The 23,777-nt window shown below is 37.2% G+C and overlaps 1 protein-coding gene and 1 long non-coding RNA gene across 2 annotated transcripts in view; both read left to right on the top strand.

Moving 5' to 3' along the window:
- Window positions 1-23,777, top strand: part of LOC125235819 (neurobeachin-like) — a 347,843-nt gene that overhangs the window by 106,501 nt on the left and 217,565 nt on the right. The gene's annotated exons all lie outside the window — the stretch shown is intronic.
- On the top strand, window positions 12,734-13,469 carry LOC125235821. Its single transcript, XR_007178136.1, has 3 exons — window positions 12,734-12,828; window positions 12,915-13,042; window positions 13,276-13,469. It is a non-coding gene; the product is annotated as an uncharacterized LOC125235821 (long non-coding RNA).

Raw genomic sequence — 23,777 nt, 5'->3', positions numbered from 1 at the left:
CGAGTTAGGTCCCGACCCAGGCCACATGTATATTATATCTACATTCCACCCGTGTCGTTTAGATACTGAATTAGTATTTTTCAGTACATATGGTGCATTTTTCCCGCACTAGTGCACAGAGTAGTGCATTTGTTGTCACGTTGAAACTTCAGTGGGCTATATATAAGGTCCTAATTTATTAGTTGCAGATATTTTAACACATGATACTTTACATTAAAATAATTAACTTTAAATATAAATTAAGAAATCTTTTCATGTAACTTTTTTGATTTCATTTTCCTAACAGAAAAAATTAATTATAATTTCGTCTCAAAAAAAATCATCATGTGCATTATCACATGTCACAATAACACTGTCTGTCATGTCAACAATTGTTTGTTGTAAATGTCGTAAAGGTTCGGCGGCAAAACTGCACATGTCATTGAAGTGGCCAGTTACAGTTAAGTGGTACGTAAAAGAGGTACTAGAATCTGTTCAATGAGTTTTCATTTAATAATCACATAAACAGGGTGTTTTTACGTAGCAAATTTGTTTTTCCGTTTTCTCCAAAAAAACATCGTAAAAGCTACAATGTTTCACGGTTTAATATACTCCAGAGACCGAGTACTATCAGCTGTAAAAATATCTGCATCTAATAAATTAGGACCTTATATGTACTGAATAACCACAAAATTAAAATTTTCAAAAAAATCCCGACCGCGACATGGTGGACCGATTTTCATGAAACATGGCTAAGAACACTCTCGACTAACTGAGCTTTCAGACAAAAAAAAAAAACTAAATCAAAATCGGTTCATCCGTTCGAGAGCTACGATGCTACAGACAGACACACACACACAGACAGACAGACAGACAGACAGACATACACACAGACAGACACGTTAAACTTATAACACCCCGTCGTTTTTGCGTCGGGGGTTAAAAACGTCAATACACGTGTGAAGAACAAATTCGTGACTTGCGTCGATTTAAAACACCCCCTTCTGTCTTTGTTCAGTGTTTTAATTTATTGACACCAGTGGCGAGGCGTGAAGATTTTCAATGGTAAAGCCGGAAGGGATTATGGGGTCTGTTTTGTATGGACTTCTACAGATACCTCAGAGCTTTGTTGAACCCGTTGAGAATTGAGTTGTATCGTCGCTACGCCACTAATCGACACTCATTTCGATTTTCGTACGAATTTCCTCTTTTCCGCACTATTATCATAATGTACTAATTATTTCCAATACTCTTAAATCTCTATTTAAAAGGTAAATCGGAACTATTTTCTTTATAGTTCATTTATCGGCTAAAAGAAGCGGCTGGAAGAAAATGAAAAACGATTAAATCGTCCCGCCGCGCCAATGATCTCATTTCCTCTGCCCCGGCGCTGCGGAAATTGTCGCCTGATGTGCCACGCTGCTTGCATTACTATCATGTGCTCTGATGTACCTTGGCGGTGACATTTTGAGTCTTCTGATGTAGAACCTTTGCACAGTAAACGTCAATGTGACTTCTTATGGCAAATAGAACATGGTTTAAATGAGACAGGGTTCTAGAGTGGCCTAGGATTCAAATTGGTTGACCGTACTGTGAAGTGCCACTTTGACATCTGTCTTGTATTCTGATGTACTGTGATGGTGACATTTTGTCGTCTATCGCGTGGGTTGATATACAGCGTGCGTAGCCGAATGTACAAACGCTCACGAAAAGAAACGCTCGTAGATATCTATCTCTATCGCTCTTGCGTATTGGCGCGACAGAGCCAGACTACCTTTTACTAGACCGTCACACGGCAAAAATGTATTGCATCACACTTCAACTCACCGCACCTCATTTTACTCGCTTGTGACAGTCGCAACACAAACACCTCACGCCTCACAAAGCATTCACGTACTTCAAATGTCACAAAAACGTCAAAACTCATCATCCACACGCGCGCCTCGCGGCCCTCAAATACTCGCTCGCAACAGTAGCAACACAAACACCTCATTCCTCACAGATCATGCACATACTTCAAATGTCACAAAACGTCAAAAACTCATCATCCACTCGCGCGCCTCGCGGCAGACGCGGCCCTCAAACTCCGTCGCGAGAGTCGACACCTCAAATGAAGTGATCAACCACACGTTCAGTTACCGAACTACAGACCTTATGGCCGTGACAAAAGGTCCACCGATAAAATAAAATGTATCGTTTGACTAGTTTGTACCGGAAATCGCTTTGTACCGGAAAGACAGAAGAGGCACTGTGACAACAACACTTCAAAAATCCTTTCAAAGTGAAACAGATAGTTACGTTTACCATAAGAGGGAGTGAGACAGACACACGCGGGCTTCAAATTTGCCTCACCAAAAATACGTTACACATGACTCGAAAGAAAACAATCTTATGCGCCGCAAGTTTTCATACATTTTACGCCTTTTTGATCCCAGGATAGTTAACTTGCTTGCAAAAATCGCGCGAAAAATTAGACGATTTCGCGTGAACCACATCTTTTGTCTCTGTCGCATTTGTGAAGTCATGAATAAATGCAGCTGAGATGCAAAATGTTGTTTTTCGCGGCAGGTCTTCATTTTTGAATTTTTTGATAGCTATTATTGTGCTAACACATTGACCAGTATAACATGATCTACCGCAGCAATAGAGTTTGTATGGCTATTGTTATGTGTAATCAGGGAGCTCTCTTAGACTGGACGTTGAAATGGTAACTCAAGTGTTTAGAATATTCGGAATACCAAGCATACCAACACAGAGGGCCAACCATTGAGAAGATGCGTTTACGAAGCTTGCTTAAAAACAATTACAAGATTACTGACCGAAATATAATATAAATTATGTGAAGCATGGTAGTTTAATTAAGTATTTAATCAGTAATAGAAAGAATAATTCATTTCTTAATTCAATAGAATGATAAATAAATCCGACACGAAACGTAATTCACAGGCGGTTGACGTTGACAGTAATGACAGTTTACAGAAGAAAAGTTAGTTTGTACGATAGTTGCATTAGCAATATTTGCATAAAGTTTAGTTTTGTCCTACAGTGATAATACTAATAAGGGTCCCCCCACATCTAGCGTCTCGCGAGCGTCGCGTCGGGCCAACTGTATGGGCAAAGCCTAACGCTGCGTCGACGTTGCGTCGACGCGGCGTCTTTTTACCCATACAGTTGGCCCGACGCGACGCTCGCGAGACGCTAGATGTGGGGGGACCCTAAATGAGCCAAAATGTAATAATGGTGACAACTTTTACACAATCAAATATACCTGTGATTCTGCCTTAGTGTCATTTGTGTCCAAAAAAATAGTGAAACTGAACTGAAAAGACTTACCGGCGTCGCGAATGTTGATGGTGTTTTTAATTACTATCATATTGCTTTTAAAACACATGGAGTGGTAAGTTTGTTATTTTTATGTAAAAGTGGTACTAATTATAAAACAATACGAACTTTAGTTTGTTTTAAAACATGCAGTTTTATGGTAACTATGCTAATCAAAGTATGTTATTATTAAGCTGTTAATAATATGAAACCACTGTAATTTGTAGCAGTAATTTAAATGGAACAAACTGTAAATAATATTATTCAATGGCAAAATTAGACCCAGTTCCATAAAAACATCAAATTAAGTTGTTATGCAGGCCTCTATGACAGTCCTTGAAATATTTTTTAATTTTATCTATTTTCTCTTGTTAAATGTTCAAGTACTCATTATGACTAATGAAATTTAGTATGTATAAAGGATATTTACCTAGTACACAACTACACATACTAGTTTTTGTTGCCGATGGATTTTGTCAAACAGCCGATGCTAGAAATTATATATATATACAGATCAGTACCTCACCTCATTTGAAGTAAGACATTGTAACACCTCATTTTTGGAAATGAGGTACTCATACAAACTCATTTGAAATTGATGTCCTACCCATCACTATTAGAACTAGAACTTCGGAGATCGTACTAGTTGGGAGCGATCTTTTCAATGAACGAGCAGGCACAACTCTAATGGTGTGAGCTTGCCCAGAAGATGCCTGTTCAAGTGTTCATCCTTGATTTGAAGGTTGCCGGGTTATATGAGTTCGGAAATGGGTATAGCCGCCGGCAAGGAATTCCACTTCTTGGCAGTGCACATATGAAAAGAAGAATCAAAGCGCTTCGTGCGAATTCGCGGAATATCTACCAAGAAAGGATGGAAACCGGCCGTGCGTCTAAGAGTCCGATGGTAGAATGAGGACGGTGTAATAAACTCGGGCTCTTGAGTACACTCCCCGAAGTGCAACCTGTAAAACATCCGATGAGCCAAAGAACAGTCTTTGGTCTTTGTCTACAGAGCTTAGCCGCGTGAAGACTCGCTCTGTCGCGCTAACACGCAAGAGCGATAGAGATAGATATCTACGAGCGTTTGTTTCGTGAGCGTTTGTGCCATTCGGCTACGTACCCTGTGATGCTTATGGTGCCACCGTATCGCCTGATGGCGTTGGTTGCATAACTTATACATTCGAGCAACAAAAACGGCTGATTCTGCAAGAAGCATTTTGATTAAATACTTGTTTAAATTCGTCTTATGTATACAAAAGATGCGTAATTGGGCAACTCCAGTTACTAGTCAATTTTCCTCTACTTACAAAGCTATACTCGTATGGTATATAATTCTTGCTTGTAACGTATAATTACAAGTGCCTTATTGGCCCTTAGAGAACCGTAAACTATAATAAAGCTACACTATTAGCCAACGGAGACAATTATTTAATATAGACTGATTATTTTACACTAAGCACCGACCGACCTCCCAGACTAAATATTACAGCTCGTCTGTTGCACTTATTTTAAGTCGGATTTTATAATTATACATTTTTTATATTAAGTAGATCGATAGAAAGTAGATCGACTCAACTTGGTAGACATCTATACACTAATTGCAACACAAAAAATACAAATTAACGTAGGAAAATTTGCATCGTAATCACACTTTATTATACATAAATTATTAAAATAGATACAATATAAGTGGGATATGTCGGTGTCTAAAATTGAGTTTTTTAAAGAACAACATGGCACTGACTGAGATCAATGTTATTTAGCAGCGATATTATGACTCACACCTTCAATTAAATTAGACGCATTGTTTGAAATACGCTATTTGTTTGATCAGTTTCAGGACCTTCTAATAAAAAAGTTGTTTTACATTTTCTTATACGCTTGTTGTCTTTGTCACTAACTAGTCGCCGGTAGCTGGGTAAACATGCGGAGTTTAGAGCAGCGGGAGTAACAGGTAGTTAAAGTTACAAGTGCGCATGTACTTGTACAGTCATTTAGTGTGGCCTATTTCTCACCCCCAACGAGCACTCCATCTTAAGAGTACGATTAATACTATGTTGTGGCTAAAATAGTTAACGGAAGGATTGATAGATGGCGCTGTTTCGTGGGATATTTCTACATCGCGCTAGTGATTGAGTTCTTGGTCTTTGAGAATTTACACTTGGAAGTTTCTTCTCTCACAATATATGGTTTTCTTCTAATTTTGATTTATCACCGTATTTTGGTTTGTCACCGTTGTATGCCGTGTGGTGACGGGTTAAGAATTTCATCACCCCCTTTCTTCCCGTGGGTGTCGTAGAAGGCGACTGTGGGATATGGGTTAAATTGTGGCGTAGGCGAGAGGCTGGCAACCTGTCACTGCAATGTCACAATTTCGTTTCATTCAACCCCTTATTTGCCAAAAGTGGCACTGGAACTTGAGTAGTTTCATGTGCTCTGCCTACCCCTTCATGGGATACAGGCGTGATTGTATGTATGTGTGTTTGATTTATCAATAATATACTACGACGTTAAATATTGCGAATTTGTTTGAAGTTGTAAGGGTGCAGTGTACGAAATAAGCGTCATAATATAATGAAACATAAAGGTTTGTGTAAGTGTGTACTAATTATTTGCCAACGTCTGTTTCGTGCGTGAAATGAATGACAACGTAAGATTTTATGGGCCATTTTTTTCAAAGTTGTCCACCCCACTTTTTTTGGATTTGGAAATTTTAATGTGATTTCCACTCAGAATCGCGAGCTCTTTCAATCCTAATAAGAGAAAAAAAGTGTCCCAAGGCTTTTTTCCAATTCCGTTACCATTTTTTCATACATTTTGTATGGCGGTAACGGAATGGAAGGTTTGAAAAATGTATGGAAATCTTGGGACATTTTTTTTCTATCACTATCAAAAGACCTCGCGATTCTGAGTATGAATCGCGTAATAACCCATGTTCCAAAAAAAGTGGGGTGGACAACTTTGAAAAAAAAAATTGCCCTTTTTTACGTGTACTTCTGTACGATATTTTCCTTTTTCATTGACTATGATGAGCGTAGTCACAGGTGTGCGGAGTGAATAATTAAAAATTTCATACAAAGTGACCCATTTCTATTCTCTGGGATGCAGTATAACAGGTGTAAATTTTGTGTGAATAAAACCCTCATACCCATTTCCATTGCCACTGAGTGCAGAACACGTGTGAACCGTGAGTGATTGAAACTCGTACAGAGTAACCCATTTCCATTGTCCTCTAGTGCAGTAACAGGTGTGCCGAGTGAGTGATTAAACGCGGCCTATTTCTCACGACGAGCGCTCGCTCTTGTTCCTTAAGTGCAAGAGTTGCCGCCATTACAATACTGCCTTGTTCTTTATTTAAAAAAAAAAAAAAATACTTTTCTTGTTTGTTCGATTTTTATAGCCTTAGAAAAATAGAAAAGTTACATGTAAAACCTGACAATGTATAATCAATACTGAATAAAGAATATGAATATGAATATAACCCACAGAATTGCTCAGCGGCATTGACGGCCACACCTTGCACCTTGAAGGATTTTAACGTCTACTCGCGCAGCCAAGATGGTTTGTCAAATTGTATTTCGACTAGCAAAAAAAAAAACAATGTCACAATAATTCGTAAAAAACGGGAAATTATTTTTTTCTCAATATTAATTTATAGTAAAACTAAAAGTATTCAACTAATTAGTAACTAGGCAGGCAACTCGAGGAGGGACATTCAGTTGTTCTCAATACAGTGATACAGTAATTTATTGGTGAAAGATAAAATATGCATTTAGGTACAAGTTATTTCATTTCTTAAATACTATTTACATTCATATTTAAATATTGTGAAAATAATGTATCAATCATCGTCACCTTTGGTGTGTGTCCTCAAAATTTAATGTTCCAACCTCGAGAGTAGGTACTGTAGGTAGGTACAGTTGAGTTCATAAATATGTGTACATTTTTTCACCTAATTGCACGAGATAAGGTGAAGAAATGTTCACATATTTATTAATTCGACTATACCAGAGGTAGAGTAGAGAGAAAAAAAAACATTAATTAATAATGTATCACTACATAGTATAAAACAAAGTCACTTTTTCTGTCCCTATGTCCCTATGTCCCTTTGTATGCTTAAATCTTTGAAACTACGCAACGGATTTTGATGCGGTTTTTTTTAATAGATAGAGTGATTCAAGAGGAAGGTTTATATGTATAATAACATCCATTAAATAGTGGAGAAGTACTGTTATTTTTGAGGTTTCTAATGTGATGTCGTAAATAATTACATGCGGGTAGATTATATTTATTTGTCTACCCCGAACATTTATATAAATTAATATCGGGTAGTTTTGTGTTGTTTACATGGGGTGACATTTTGCTGGGACGTCAGTCTTCCGCGACCACGGCCAGTGCAACCTGGCCGAAACGTTGGGAAAAAAGGTAAAAATAATGTTAATTAATCGCATTCGACCTGTCTGTATGTGACTTTAAATATGTGTACAAAGCGCGAGAACTTAGTGTTATCTTGATAAGGGATAGGGATAGCGATAATCGTAAATTCGTAAATAAACTTAAAAATAAACTTATGCTTGAAGCGTATTACACTGTTGACGAATTTTTCAACGACGTGCACTCTTGAACTGGTTCACTATACCAACCATTTTGAATTATAAAATTGAAATGTATCTTCGACAGCATGTTTGCATTAACTATGTAAGTTATAAGTGCCGACTGTAGACACTTAATAACAAAAAATAACAAAGAAGAATGTATTTATATGTAATTTTGTTGACATGTAAAACTATGTTTGATAAAGGAATAAATGAATGAATGAATGATAGGGATAGCGATAGGGATAGCGATGTCACTACATAGTATAAAACAAAGTCGCTTTCTCTGTCCCTATGTCCCTTTGTATGCTTAAATCTTTGAAACTACGCAACGGATTTTGATGCGGTTTTTTTTAATAGATAGAGTGATTCAAGAGGAAGGTTTATATGTATAATAACATCCATTAAATAGTGGAGAAGTACTGTTATTTTTGAGGTTTCTAATGTGATGTCGTAAATAATTACATGCGGGTAAATTATATTTATTTGTCTACCCCGAACATTTATATAAATTAATATCGGGTAGTTTTGTGTTGTTTACATCTCCGGTGACATTTTGCTGGGACGTCAGTCTTCCGCGACCACGGCCAGTGCAACCTGGCCGAAACGTTGGGAAAAAACCGGCCAAGTGCGAGTCGGGCTCGCGCACAAAGGGTTCCGTAGCAGCAAATATAATAAACCAATAACTTAACCAAAATTACAGTTAAATCAACCTATCTCAAAAACTATAAGAGATACTTTGATCAAACCAAAAATCGTTGAAAGAGTTAATTAGCATGCATCACCTCTATTTTTTTTAGAATTTTATACCCCGTAGTTATAAAAATAGAGGGGGGGGGACATACTTTTTACGACTTTGAGAGCTGATATCTCAAAAACCGTTCACTTTAAGAAAAATGTTTTTTAGAAAACTTTATATCATTTTAAAAGACCTTTCCATTGATACCCCACACGGGTATGTACATCGAAAAAAAAATTTTCATCCCTCAGTTACATGTATGGGGGCCCCACCCCCAATTCTTTTTTTTTTTACTATTTAGTGTCATAATTTTGTAGCGGTTCATACAACACATATTCCCATCAAATTTCATCACTGTAGTACTTATAGTTTCCGAGTAAATCGGCTGTGACAGACGGACAGACGGACAGACGGACAGACGGACAGACGGACATGACGAAACTATAAGGGTTCCGTTTTTGCCATTTTGGCTACGGAACCCTAAAAAGGTAAAAATAATGTTAATTAATCGCTTTCGACCTGTATGTGACTTTAAATATGTGTACAAAGCGCGAGAACTTAAAGTTATCTTGAAAAGGGATAGGGATAGCGATAGGGATAGCGATAGCCATAGCGTTAGCGATAGCGATAGCGATAGCGATAGGGATAGAGATAGGGATACGGATAGGGATACGGATACGGAAACGGATACGGATACGGATAATATGGGTATCGTTAGAGGGATACGGATAATCGGTCGGCGGTCTCTTACAATCAAAGATAGATAGATAGATAGATAAGTCATTTATTTGGCAAACTGCAAACACACACAATACAATACACAATTTAAAACACACAAATTAGGCGCAACATAAAAAAGAGACAGAACAGTAAAATACAATTGAGACAGTAAAAAAAAAAAAAACAATAACAAAAAAGAGAAAAGAAAAAGAAAATACAAACTGTGTGCGTTGCAGCAGGACAAAAGGGTCGCGGCTCAGTGATACGCTTCGCTCTTTCGACCGAAGCACTGATTTTCTGCCGGAACCCAGGTCACAATCACAATAGATAAATAATTACTTATATAATAACGATTTCTATAACATTAAAATGGAAACAAGTGTAAAGTGTATAGTGTGAATGTTATCTTATGTGCATATCGTGTGATGTTTTCTGGATAGTGTTAATGTTAAAATCGCAAGTATGTAAGCCTAGTTTGACTACTGTTCCCACCAGATTATATTCTGAAATCTGCAACCAAGTACCCGAATGGAATCCCATTTGTTTGCTTCTTGAGGAGAATATTTTTAAATCGAATCTTAAATGATTTTTTGGATTTTAGGTCTCTTAAAGGCGGGGGATATCATTCCAGCACTTGGTCGCAAGATATCGAAAACAACCTGTAAAGGCAATCGTCCTATGAGGATGTGATTCTAAGATGCAGCGTCGAGTAGATCTAGTGCCGTGTCGATGGTGAAAAGAAGATTGATTTATTTTAGAGTACAAATATTCAGGTGACTTGCAATTTATAACACTGAAGAGAAGACAAGCAAGGTGCAAATGTCTACGTGACGTGTGTCAAAGTGCTCTAAGACGATCGTTGTTTGCTTGCTTGAAGATTACGTTTGCGATAAGTATAAGCAAAATGTAAAAAATTGTAAGTACCTACGCTGTGGTCGATGTGTAATATTTCTACAATCATTGCAAGCAAAAGTATTATGTGCAATCGAAATAATCGCAGATAAATATACCAGAGAAACCTAAGGATCCAAATGAAAATCTTAATGAATACTTTTATTACGCGGGCGAAGCCGCGGGTAAAAGTTAGTCTAAATATAAAAAGACGATTATGTCAGTAATTCAGTAGGTATCCGTACATACAAACATGAACGATTGAACGCTGAAAACAACTCAAGTCTTTTTGTTTGGGAAGTCGTGTACTAAATGTAATTATATTCATGTATAGTATTACTCGACTCGCATTGTTTTTTTAGCTTTAACTTTTTATTTAAAAGCTCATACAAACATTTATCTACTACACTAATCTCCCAAGTCTCACTGCGAACAATTGGGAAAACTAAACCTTTTCTCAAGCAATAAAAGAAGGTACTCAACTACTCATACAAAGTATCCACTTAGCGAACGAGCGCAGGATACCTAGCTCTCGTCTAAACACTATGATATAGTGGCCCAGGGTGCTATTACTTAGGGTTAGGACCGGCGGAGTCTCGGGAATGAATAAATTCAGAGCGGAGCTGAAATGAGAATGCTTTAACCGCAAAGCAAAAGTGAATTTAGTTGAGTATTGTGGGTTTAAACTTGGTTAGAATGTATTTTAGGACATTGTATACACTTGTCAAAGTATAGGAGGAGACAAGTATTTTATTCAAGGTCAAATTACTTTACCCACTAGTGGATAAAAAGCTGGTATTAAAGGACAAAACACGTGTTTTTACATAGTCAGCATTGTGTTAGTGACACGTTTTGAAACGGAAAAGCTCAAAGAACGTCTCTTTGTTTTGTTTAGGTCTGGAAACACTTTTTTTAATAATTTTCTCGTTATAAAACCTTTATCTTTGTTATATATTATATATAATTTATTACACTCGATATCATTTCGGATGCAAGTGAGGGAGCGTGAGAGTTTTCGTTCATTGTATTGTACGTCATTTGCAAATTGCGACAATTTACCTTTACATTTAGAAACGTTCTAAAATATAAGGCTGTAAAGTCAAATAAGTGGAGCGTGGGAAACGCTCTGAATCGACAATCGCGTAATGACATCCAAACGTTGATTCGATAACGAAACAAAGGGACAATTGCGACGAATCAAAATGTTTACGTCGAGCCGAGTTCCGTGAATGGCGGGTATTCGGGTAACACAGATCATTTGGACACTGGGTACAGCAACTCTGGTATTTTCCTAAGGCCGGCCACTATCATAATATGTTTATAAATATGATCATAGGCAAAATGCCGTCCTTTTTCTTCACGTTGGAGAAAAAGGGAGGCATACAGATCTATGATCATATTTCTATGATAAACATATGATAGTGTACTTTCGGCCTAAACGTTGTTATTGCTATGAAGACTACATACTTTTGTAATATAATATATTCGGACAAGCTGTAAACACTAGTCTCGAGTACCGTGTAGTTGTTTTTTTTTTAAGTTTTGGGAATAACAGAAAGTTTTTGTTTGTATATAGCACATAAAAACTTTTAGGCTGGTTTCAGTGTCACGCGGACCGTCCGCGTGGAGCGATCCGCGAGACCAATTTGTATGAATTTGATGTTGTCGTCCGCGCGGACCCGTCCGCGCCACTCTAAAACGCTCCCTGAAGTTAACTCATATTAGTCCAGTGCGGATCGCTCCGCGCGGTCTCCTCGTAACACTAACACCAGCCATAAAGATTTTTGATAGACTTATTTTAAAAACGCTATTATTCATGACTTGCCGGATGAGATAGGTAGGCAGGTCGATTATCCTGTGCGTATTTATATCGAGTACTCATTGGCATCTCGCATACATGCGGCGTCTATCGCAAGGGGTTCACAAAACCATTGAACCGCGCGCTGGTCGGCTATCGTTTCAGGCTTCGCTGACGATCGGTTTTGTTCGGAATAACCACGAGAATATTCGGCAGGTATATTAACTGTCGAAAATTTAAAGATAAAAGTTTGGTCTGTAGATAACTACCACAACGAGCGCAAAATTTTATCATATGCCCAAAGAGTTTCCGTGAAAACACGCAGGAAAAACATTTTGCATCAGGTTGTAATGGAAAACACAGCTATTTGTTTGGTAGGAAAATACACTTGTCAAATGTCAATGAATCACTGAACTGACAGCTATTCCCGTCGTGTTGCCAGCACCTTCTGTCCACATTTCTCGACTTATGTCGAGACGGGGACCGCGTGATATTAAAATAAATATTATGTTCCTTGTCAAACGAGTGATTGTTGTCTCTGAACATTCCCTCTATTCTAATAAATATTATTTTCCGCTTGTCCAGCGAATTTCATTGCGCTTTAAATTAATTCCCGTAACACGAAACGACGTCGAGTGTTCCGAGGAAGTACCCGGATTGGGACCCTGGCAACACCGAAGAGGAAGCGAGAAAAAGATGGACCAACGCCATTTTGAAGACAGATTTTCTCCCAAGAATAGGCCGACAGGCCGCCTTTGAGTGTTTTGGACGATTTTATTCCCTTGGTAAGTTTGCTTACGGCTGTTAGTAAAGGAAAATCGCGAAATGCGAATCGGTGTCATCGATCTTTAACGTGAATTGTTTCTTCCAGCTGCCCTTGTTCGGCAGAAAAGCGGGCCGTGACTAACCGGCTTCCGCGGGCGCCGGGCGCGTCTCTGTCCCCTTGGAGTTGACATTTGCTCACCGTAAACCCCCCGCAGGACAATTTTCCTCCGACAGGTAAGCATTCGCTGTTATAATTGTCATAGTCGTGAACTTCGGCGCATGGCGCGCCATGCGGTGCCACGTTCCTCTCTCGTAACGTTGAACTGATACGCCCTGGTAACCTTAGAGGAAAAATCAAGTATCGGAGATCGTACTTATTGAAGTGCGCCGTGCTTGCTTCGCGCAGGGCGAACCAGGAACTCTGATGAAGTTCGGCTAGAATTAATTCCGTGTCCGGAATATTTCAGGAGGTGTTTGGTAGAGGCGTGGCCGTTGGAGGGCCAGACCCAGCGCTGCAGCTCCTCGTGGTTCCGACTGGCAGGTGCGGAGTGACTGGAAGCTCCGGCCAGCTGAGAGGGAAGACCATCGCCTCGCCGCTTCAAACCAGCTAAGCCTTATAACGTTGTTGCCGCTCTCTTCTCCGGCCTAGTAGTTCTGTAACATCTCCATACTATAGCGCAATCGACCAAATATCACCTTGTGTTCCCGTAATTAGATAAGTTATAAGCTAAAAGGCCCTAAGCCATAAGTAGTTGTCAATAAGCAAGCCCATTTGGTGCAGAGTTAAATAAATTTTGTATGTTACTACTCTGAGCAGTTTTCCTCCCCTCCTCTAGTACACCCCGAAGGGAAATAAAAAAAAAGAATAGTATTTCAAGGTACAGTCAGGTGCAGAGAAAAGTAGACCCCCTGCATACAAATGTGTATGCAAGGGGGTCTACTTTTTCTGCCGCTGACTGTACGTCTGTGCGTGGGTTAGAGGATGTGGAGCGTTGTATTTTTGGCCTTTTGTATATTATATATATCGTTGTCTGAGTACCTGCAACACAAGCCATCTTGAGCTTACCGTGGGACTCAGACAATCTGTGTAAGAATGTCCTATAATATTTGTTTATTTATATACCATAAATAAAATTAGACACATGTTTCACCTTTTCACCACGTATTTTAAAAATAAAACTTAAACACGATTAAATATTTTACTCATCCGGAGTGGGGTCGAGTAAAATTACTCGAGTGACCCGTTCATAAATAACTAGCCTTCGTTTGCGACCAAGTCGTAAAAACTTTCCATTTTCAACCCCTTACGGTGTGAATTTCAAAACACCCTTTTGTAGTAAAAAGGCTTACTAAATTTATACAAACCAGTGGCTGTATCATGGTCGTTTTTTTGTCACTTGTCATATCATGCGTCACTTTCGCACTTACATATTTGTTAGAACATGACAGACATGGTAATAAATGATAGACAGCCGTCCATATTCGCCTTTCAGAACAGATAAAAATGAGGAAGTGCCACGAAAAGGTAACTCACAAGATTGACACAGATAGCGTAAGCAAAGCATTCGATTCTGATTTCAGAATGTAACGTACAGCGGGACAAATCTCGATTGGGGGCAATTGTAACTAGTCCATTTTTTCCATTATTACACTATGATGTTGAGTTCTACATGTATCCACTGAACACGCTTACCATCATATAAAGACTGTATCGTTAAGTATGAGGACAACTTTGAGTAGCCGTATTTATTTGCTATTATATTTTTTTCTTAAAACAAGACATAGGCTTAATAAGGCACATAATAAGGTTCACATTTTGTCCTAGAAACTCGACGTAAAGCAAGTGGTTTAGACAGTATTGACTTAATCCTCCCGAGTAACAATTACGATTCCGGACAAATGCTACTAGAAAATTCACAAAGTGCGTAAAAAACGATACGATTGCGAAAAAAAATTGTACTGTGTGAACCTCAACGACATATGATCCACAAAGCAGAATATCTGGACATAGTCTAGCCATAGTTATTTTTAAGAAATAAAGTTCAGGATCTGTGTATGGCGGCCATTTAGAGAATGTGGCATGGTGCTTCCTCTAACTCCGACTTTGATGTCGAATTTAACTATCATACACTGTTTATATCGATTTGGTTTAGGCACTGTTCAAACACCGTGAATGTCAATTAGACTTTGGCCTATGGCTAATTTTTTTATCTGTTTCTCTCATCCTGCTTGCATCAAAAATTTACGACAATCCGGAACGTTGCTCAAAATAGCGTTTTATTTAATTATATAAATTCACCGCATTTATTCTGCAAGTACCCAATTGAAAAACCATGAAGAGGACTCTTAAAGAATATATTTTGGCAGCATATTAACCTTTGTTTGTTGAAATCGTGCAAACAGTCATTGAAATATTCTCAAATTAAGCCAGATAGGGGTTGTCCGAAATTTATTTGCTAGACCTTTATGAAAGTACCATAAAGTCTCTAAAATAAAATAAATATTAGACTTTCTTATATCAAATAGTGCTTACCAATACCTTCAGATCATACTCTCGGAACATAATAATATAAAATTATGCACATGTCAACATTTAGACGAGGTTTGTTTTGTCCTTATACTTATCGATACAGTCCTTAGCCGGTGGACACTATTTAATAATGCAAACATTGTAAAACATGGAAAAAAATGGACTAGTTACATTTGCCCCCCAGACGAGATTAGCCGTACCTTAATCAAATAGTCACCTATATAAGTATAAAAGTAGACTACTAGTATTGGTACAATAATAGTTATGTTCGTCCTTAATTACTATAACATTGTAGATGTAACTATCCAACTCTAATTGGATTTCGGTTCCCACGAGGCACAGCACCCGTCTAGAAAGAGTACTGTCTATTGCCCTCTCTACTTACAGTTGAATTCAATAATTCGTTTTATTTTTCCGAGGAATTTCTGCGGACGCTCCGTTTGTGGAATGAATTCTTCGCAAAGGTTTATCGAAAGAAAATAGCTACGTTCTTTACAGAACAAGAATGTATACGGGAGAGGTATTTTACTGAGTAAGTTTTAAATCCATTATCTATTAAAAAAACATTACATTGTTTGCAGTAGTACCTACATTTAAATATGATCTGAATGTATTGACAGTAGGTATTTTGTGTTTGATGCAAATTAGTTTTTTTTTAAATTATAAATGGGCTTACTCTTGGCCACAGACTAACCAAAGGTAATGACGTGGCCTACAATGGAGTGAGCTCGCCCAGAAGATGCCTTTTTACCCTAGATTTGAATGGTGATCAGGCGTTTTAGTGTCATTAGCCTATAATGCCACGACAAGGCTAGTAGACTAAAACAGTTTTTTTGTGGGTACGCTTTGACTATTCTTGAGCGCTTAATGATGTAGCTGGACTCTCCATGATATATCGTAACATTCGTAACTAAAAACTGCCGATTTGGCTAGGCTCCTCAATATTAGATCTAGTACTATTTACAACACAGCTTCATTGAAATGTTACAAGATGAAACACAGTTTTATTTACCAACCTAGCTGAAAATATCGCAATTATCTCGTAAAGTAAACCTAAAGAACTCGGCTAGTTGCAAAAGTATAAGTTATACCGTAAATAGTACGTTCCTCTAGCTTTGCCCTGTAGTTTAAGTTCTGTTAAATAATTTCCCGACGGTCGGGCGGCGGAGCGCTGTGTGATTTTAAATCCTTTTGTGGTTTTGCGAGGCAAACACATGGGCAAACATTTGCGATGAGGTAAGTTCATGTATTGCTGAATAATTCTTCTGTAACAGCTAGTAACTAGAGCAGCTGGTGGCCCTAGCCCTAGCCTAGGTCTGAGTCGGTAGTGACCCTGCCTGCTAAGCCGCGGTCCCGGGTTCGAATCCCGGCAAGGGCATTTATTTGTGTGATGAGCACAGATATTTGTTCCTGAGTCATGGATGGTTTCTATGTATATAACAAAGGCGAAAATTGAACTGTAGGCTATTCTCCTTATACTGATCAACATTTGTTCAGTGACTTTTAAAAATTATGAAGTCTTTAAATTTTTAATTTTTATTAGCTTCAATGTACGCCATTATTGTTGTCATTGAGACCTTTAGACTTAACAGAATTTGTACATTACCTCTTAGAAAAATCTTTCAATGGTGATAAAAATCAAAATACAAGTTATTTTTGAAAGTCACCGAACAAATGTTGATCAGTATAAGAAGAATAGCCTAGAGTTCAATTCTTCGCCTTTATTACAGGCCCCACTCTGTATAAGTATTTTTATATTGTGTAGGTATATCGTTGTTTGAGTACCCACAACACAAGCCTTCTTGAGCCTACCGTGGACCTCAGTCGATAGTGTAAGAGTGTCCTATAATATTTATTTATTAGAATCAGTCCGATATTAAAAATGTTGAAAGTCATTTATCAAATGCTTTGAAGCGATACTTTGATATTGTTTAGATTTTGTTACTAAAGAACTCCCTACAACATCCTGTTTGAAGCGATTACTGTTAATTGTGAAATGCCGCTTAACTTCAAAGCTGGCGTAAATCCATTCTGTCATAAGGTTGATTATCTTCGCTCAGATCATATTCCATTATTCACTTATTCATCATATTCAGAACCTTAAAGCTGAATGGTTTTGAACGGTGGAATGGTTAGTTGGAATGTGTATTTAGATCGACGCTTTGCTCGCCTATGCATTTTTTTTAAAATTTACAAAATACTTTCTTGCGGTAGGAATGTCCTGGTTTGGTTAATGCAGTTAATGCAGAGGTAAACATTTGTGTTGGGAAGAAACTGCATCGCTCGATAACATCTTTTGTTACCCTATTGCTGAAGAGTCTGGGAAGAGAAGAGTTGTGGATTGAATGGGGGCCCATATGTTTTTTTTTATGGGATAGGAGGCAAACGATGCAACAATATACATTCTGTGAATCTTCTCTTTGCGCTCAGGCTGTATATATATATATTTTTTATGGTAGTGCATTAAACAATGCACCTATAATTTGTTCTGTGTAAATCGAAATGTTTTAGTAATAGGTTAGGATTGTCGAAGCTTCAACGCGCGACTGCAACGATGGCTTTTCGAGCACACTTTCTACAGCTTAAAGGAGTTTAATGCCGTTTATGGAGTACCTACTAAATAAGTACATAAGCTTAGAATAAGTATCATAAAATATTTTAAATGCTACGAATGAACTTTTTAAATAATTGTATTTAACCCTTAAATGCATAGTGATGTATATATCCATCATGCATTTTTGACTCTATTGACAGCACGTCAAAATTCAAATTGAAATAAATCTTTGTCACGGTCATGCATTTAAGGGTTAAAATGTATTTGGCATATACTATGAATTATTATGAATAAATATATGAATATGAAGCTTTTCTTAAGTATGTAATATAAGTATATTAACTTACGTAATAAAATTACTTATTTTATTTTGCTTTAATATTCGTTTTTATACAGCAAACGAATATTAATATCGTTTTATATTTACAGTTTTAAGCTCTCTCCAAATTAATGGATATCGTTATAAAGCTTAATTAAAAGTAAACAAGCGCTAAGTGAACTCTCGGCGTTTCACGAAACTTAAGTAGTATCGTAATAAATTAGTAAAAGTTTGGCACAGTCGGCAGTCGCAGTTGCTTAAGTTTCATGAATTTATATCTCCGTGTTCTATGATTTTTAACTTCTTAATTGATATTTTTTGGGTGGTAATATACTCAGAGGTGAACGTTTTGGAAACAAAGTACTTGCCCACCGACCTAAATCGGTATCGTATGAGACGGACGCTACTGTTTTTTGACAAGTTCTTCAATTCGACCCATTCTTATTTCGTCACTTTCTTCAATGGTACACACCATTACGGTTAACTAATAAAATACATAGACTAAACAGCGAGCATGCCCAAAAAACATGATGGCATTGATGACTAATACAGAATGTGCCGAATTGAGAAAAAGTCAATTAACAAACATGACTGATGTTTGAGTGATGTTGACAGAGAATACCGATAAAGTGACGAATAGAATGAGTGGCGAAAACTAAATGGGACAAAAACAACTAGAAGACTGAAAAGGTACGATAATCCGGCATAAATAAGTGATGATTGTACCTTGTCACATTAACGTGGTGTTTGAAATGTCATACGAAATTGTCAAACTATTAAATGTAAAAGGATGTACACAGTGTCGCATGGAATGGTCAAATTACCCTTAAAATCTAGTTGGTATCTACGTGTACTAACCTTCCAAGGCTTAAATCCCTTTGCATTCGTTTCACGCGGCAACTTCGGTGAACGTTTTGTGCAGTATTTGTATGCACCGCGCACAGGCCAAATCTCCCAGCGAACTCGCCTTTTGTTGCTCTGTCCGCCGATTGGACTCGATTACTGCGGGCACGCTTGTTTCGGGACGAGTTTAGCAAGACAAACAAGGCACTAGCCCGTTTCACACGTTAGCACTATGTTGAATTTATGGAAATCACACAAGCCCTAATTAGGGGGCAATTGCACAAAAGATCGCTGTGGGTTGAATTAGAAGTGTATCCGAAAGTGAGTGACATTATTCAATAGGACCGATATCCTATACATTAAAGGCGCCATCTTTGATTTTTGCTTTTGACATCGGATATCGGATCTTGATAACGACGCTTTAAGGGCCCAAATTAAAAAATAAGCGCTAAATTAAAAAAAAAAAACATTTTTGTAAAATACAGGAACGGCCTTATTAACCAATAATTGTATTGTTTTCAGGTAAGTCGAAACTCTCAAAACACATCCAGTAGTTGCCTGATGTTATTTGTATGTGAGTACGTATTTATGAAACCCTTAATTAAGAGTATTTTTATTTAACAGATTTTACATTTTACGGAACCCATGAATTCTCTTGTTTTACGCAACTAATGAATAATATGATCGGCCAGTGTTTAAGTCGGTGAAAAGAAACTCGATTTTTAAATGTCTGTCTGTAGGTACTGTAACGACTTAAAGTTTCGATATGAGCATTAGTAGAATTGAAATATTCCGGGTCTATAAAAGCTAAAAACTTGAATTTTCTACATTAAGCTACGTGTATATTGTATACTTGACGTAATAAGCGACTTTAAAAAATTTTACTTCTAAGGAAATAAAAAAATTAAAGTTTATATGTGGTGCAAGATTAATTTTAAGCTATGAATTTTATTTACACTGCGTAAGTACATGTGTATTTTATTATAAATATAACTTTTACCAGACGCGACAAAGTTGGCAAAAAACGACTCTAACTTACCTCATTTTCTCAAGCCTGATTTTGATATATGATACGCAGGGACCTATAACTAGACCGTTTGTAAGCAGCCAGACCAATCGGATGGACCCAACCATCCGCCAGACCGACTTAAAGTTTCGATATGAGCATTAGTAGAATTGAAATATTCCGGGTCTATAAAAGCTAAAAACTTGAATTTTCTACATTAAGCTACGTGTATATTGTATACTTGACGTAATAAGCGACTTTAAAAATTTTACTTCTAAGGAAATAAAAAAATTAAAGTTTATATGTGGTGCAAGATTAATTTTAAGCTATGAATTTTATTTACACTGCGTAAGTACATGTGTATTTTATTATAAATATAACTTTTACCAGACGCGACAAAGTTGGCAAAAAACGACTCTAACTTACCTCATTTTCTCAAGCCTGATTTTGATATATGATACGCAGGGACCTATAACTAGACCGTTTGTAAGCAGCCAGACCAATCGGATGGACCCAACCATCCGCCAGACCGACTTAAAGTTTCGATATGAGCATTAGTAGAATTGAAATATTCCGGGTCTATAAAAGCTAAAAACTTGAATTTTCTACATTAAGCTACGTGTATTTTGTATACTTGACGTAATAAGCGACTTTCAAAAATTTTACTTCTAAGGAAATAAAAAAATGAAAGTTTATATGTGGTGCAAAATTAATTTTAAGCTATGAATTTTATTTACACTGCGTAAGTACATGTGTATTTTATTATAAATATAACTTTGACCAGACGCGACAAAGTTGGCAAACAACGACTCGTAACTTACCTCATTTTCTCAAGCCTGATTTTGGTATATTACTTAAAGTTTCGATATGAGCATTAGTAGAATTGAAATATTCTGGGTCTATAAAAGCTAAAAACTTGAATTTTCTACATTAAGCTACCTTGTTCGCGACCGAAAAAAAGTTTAATTTACTTTTCTTCTTTTATTTATAATAAAATACACATGTAGTTACGCAGTGTAAATAAAATTCATAGCTTAAAATTAGTCTTGCACCACATATAAACTTTCATTTTTTTATTTCCTTAGAAGTAAAATTTTTGAAAGTCGCTTATTACGTCAAGTATACAATATACACGTAGCTTAATGTAGAAAATTCAAGTTTTTAGCTTTTATAGACCCGGAATATTTCAATTGTACTAATGCTCATATCGAAACTTTAAGTCGGTCTGGCGGATGGTTGGGTCCATCCGATTGGTCTGGCTGCTTACAAATGGTCTAGTTACAGGTCCTGCGTATCATATATCAAAATCAGGCTTGAGAAAATGAGGTAAGTTAGAGTCGTTTTTTGCCAACTTTGTCGCGTCTGGTAAAAGTTATATTTATAATAAAATACACATGTACTTACGCAGTGTAAATAAAATTCATAGCTTAAAATTAATCTTGCACCACATATAAACTTTCATTTTTTTATTTCCTTAGAAGTAAAATTTTTGAAAGTCGCTTATTACGTCAAGTATACAATATACACGTAGCTTAATGTAGAAAATTCAAGTTTTTAGCTTTTATAGACCCGGAATATTTCAATTCTACTAATGCTCATATCGAAACTTTAAGTCGGTCTGGCGGATGGTTGGGTCCATCCGATTGGTCTGGCTGCTTACAAACGGTCTAGTTACAGGTCCCTGCGTATCATATATCAAAATCAGGCTTGAGAAAATGAGGTAAGTTAGAGTCGTTTTTTGCCTGTCGCGTCTGGTAAAAGTTATGGCCGGCGGAAACGGTCTGGCATTGATGATAACGAATTTCTAACAACGTGCTCTAACACATATATAAAAATCAGCCTTGAGAATTTAAGGAAAGTAAGCACTTTTTTTTTTCACCTTCATCACTTGATAGCAAAAAATTGGCCGATGGGCCGAACTAGAAAATATGCACACATTAACCGCTGATATGAACTCTACATTGTCCCAAAGTTTCATCCTTGAGAATTTGAGGAAGGTCTGGCGGGCCTGGGCTCTGGGTCTATTATATCCGCTTAAATTTATGACTGTTTTGATTCCTTTTCCTCTCCTAACTCTAATTTCTTATAATTTTAATGAATTACATATTAACAAACAATAAATTACAAAATCTAAAAATTACGCCGTACCTATTACTGAACCAGTGAGCTACAACCTCGGCCTTGTCGTCACTTTCCATCAGGTGCGACTAAGGTCAATCACTGGCCAGTTTATAACAAAAAAAAAAAAAAAAACCTGCCTTTACCCACATTAAACGGAACGTAACAGGCACTTTGCCGTCGTATCTTTTTTATTCCCTCCCTAAGTTACAGTTACCTGAACGTAAACGTAAGGGCGGGGGCGTCGGTCGAATTTTAATAACCTAATAACATTGTACCTTTACTTATGAGCTTTTGTACTATGTCGCTAAATAATTAAGAGGAAAGAGGGCACTTAGAAAGCAGTTTATCATACTAATGCTATGTCCTCATTTTCCTCCCTTGGTCTATTTTTCTTACTCCGTTGCCTTCGAATAATGAAGGTCCCTAGTCTTTGATCTTATTTTAAGTTCGTATGGAACTGCGACTAAAAACAAATTAGACAGCGAACATGACAAAAAAAAAATATCAAAGATGTCATCGAAAGTGACGAATGAGGAATGAGACAGAAGAACAGAAGGAGACAAATTAGGAATTTGATAAAAATCTAATGAGACGATCCAAGACCTTTTCATTATAGCTGTGCTCCTACGATAATTTTTTGAATTTTTGATTAAGTATTGTTAAAATGAAGAACGAAAATACTGATTTTCTACACATTTTTAAATTGTAGTAAAATATAAAGTGTTATAATAATGGAAAACTCAAGCCTGACCTGATTACATTTTAGGAAAATATTTTATCCAATGTACCAATAATTTAAGATACTTGTGTATTTAAATTTAATATAACGGAGGGGACGATACAATTGAATTTGAAATATGAAATGCAAAACTTGCGAATTTATTAGAAGGGTAAAGAAGGGCGGTCAGCATGGTAATATTCACTAATCATCAGGGTCCTCAATCTCTAGTATGTTGCCAACAATTTGAAGTGTCGCTTAATTATAATATGATTTACCAATAATTGAATGAATGTCATGATTCGAATACGGTTAAACAGTTGCAGCACCACAAAACGTGACATCCCTAAACAAAAGACTCAACTATAGTAATTTGGCTCGAGCCTGTACAAACAACGGCTCAAAAGCTCGACCCCTAACGCCAATAATTTGAAGCGGGTAATTGTTATTTATAAAGGTTGCCTTTAATAAAAGGAGTTCACGCGATTAGGTGCATTTCCAGTTTAGATGTGATAATTATTTGTTATGTAAGTCAATTTAAATTGCATTTGTTTTGTGTGTTCGTGTGATAGAAGCGAAGAGACTAATTTCAATTGTTGTTAACGAAGTCGTGGAGGGTTTGACTCCAGCAAGGCGTCATCCATATATTACGTCACAGTGTAAGGGGGGGGGGGGGGTCATACTAAATGTGACAATCCCAGTTAAAGGGATACAAAAAAAGCGTTACATAGGAGGTGGATCCAAAAACTGAAATTTGGTGTGACGTAATATGTGGATGATCCCCAATTGGCAACGCTTTTTGTTTTAGTATGTTCTTCTCTGCAGGTCGCCATCCTCAAACGATTCTTGCGAAATTTCGTGACAAGGTTCTATGAATA

Source organism: Leguminivora glycinivorella, chromosome 18 (assembly GCF_023078275.1).
Source record: "Leguminivora glycinivorella isolate SPB_JAAS2020 chromosome 18, LegGlyc_1.1, whole genome shotgun sequence".
NCBI lineage: Eukaryota > Metazoa > Arthropoda > Insecta > Lepidoptera > Tortricidae > Leguminivora > Leguminivora glycinivorella.
This window is presented reverse-complemented; position numbering and strand designations above follow the sequence as displayed.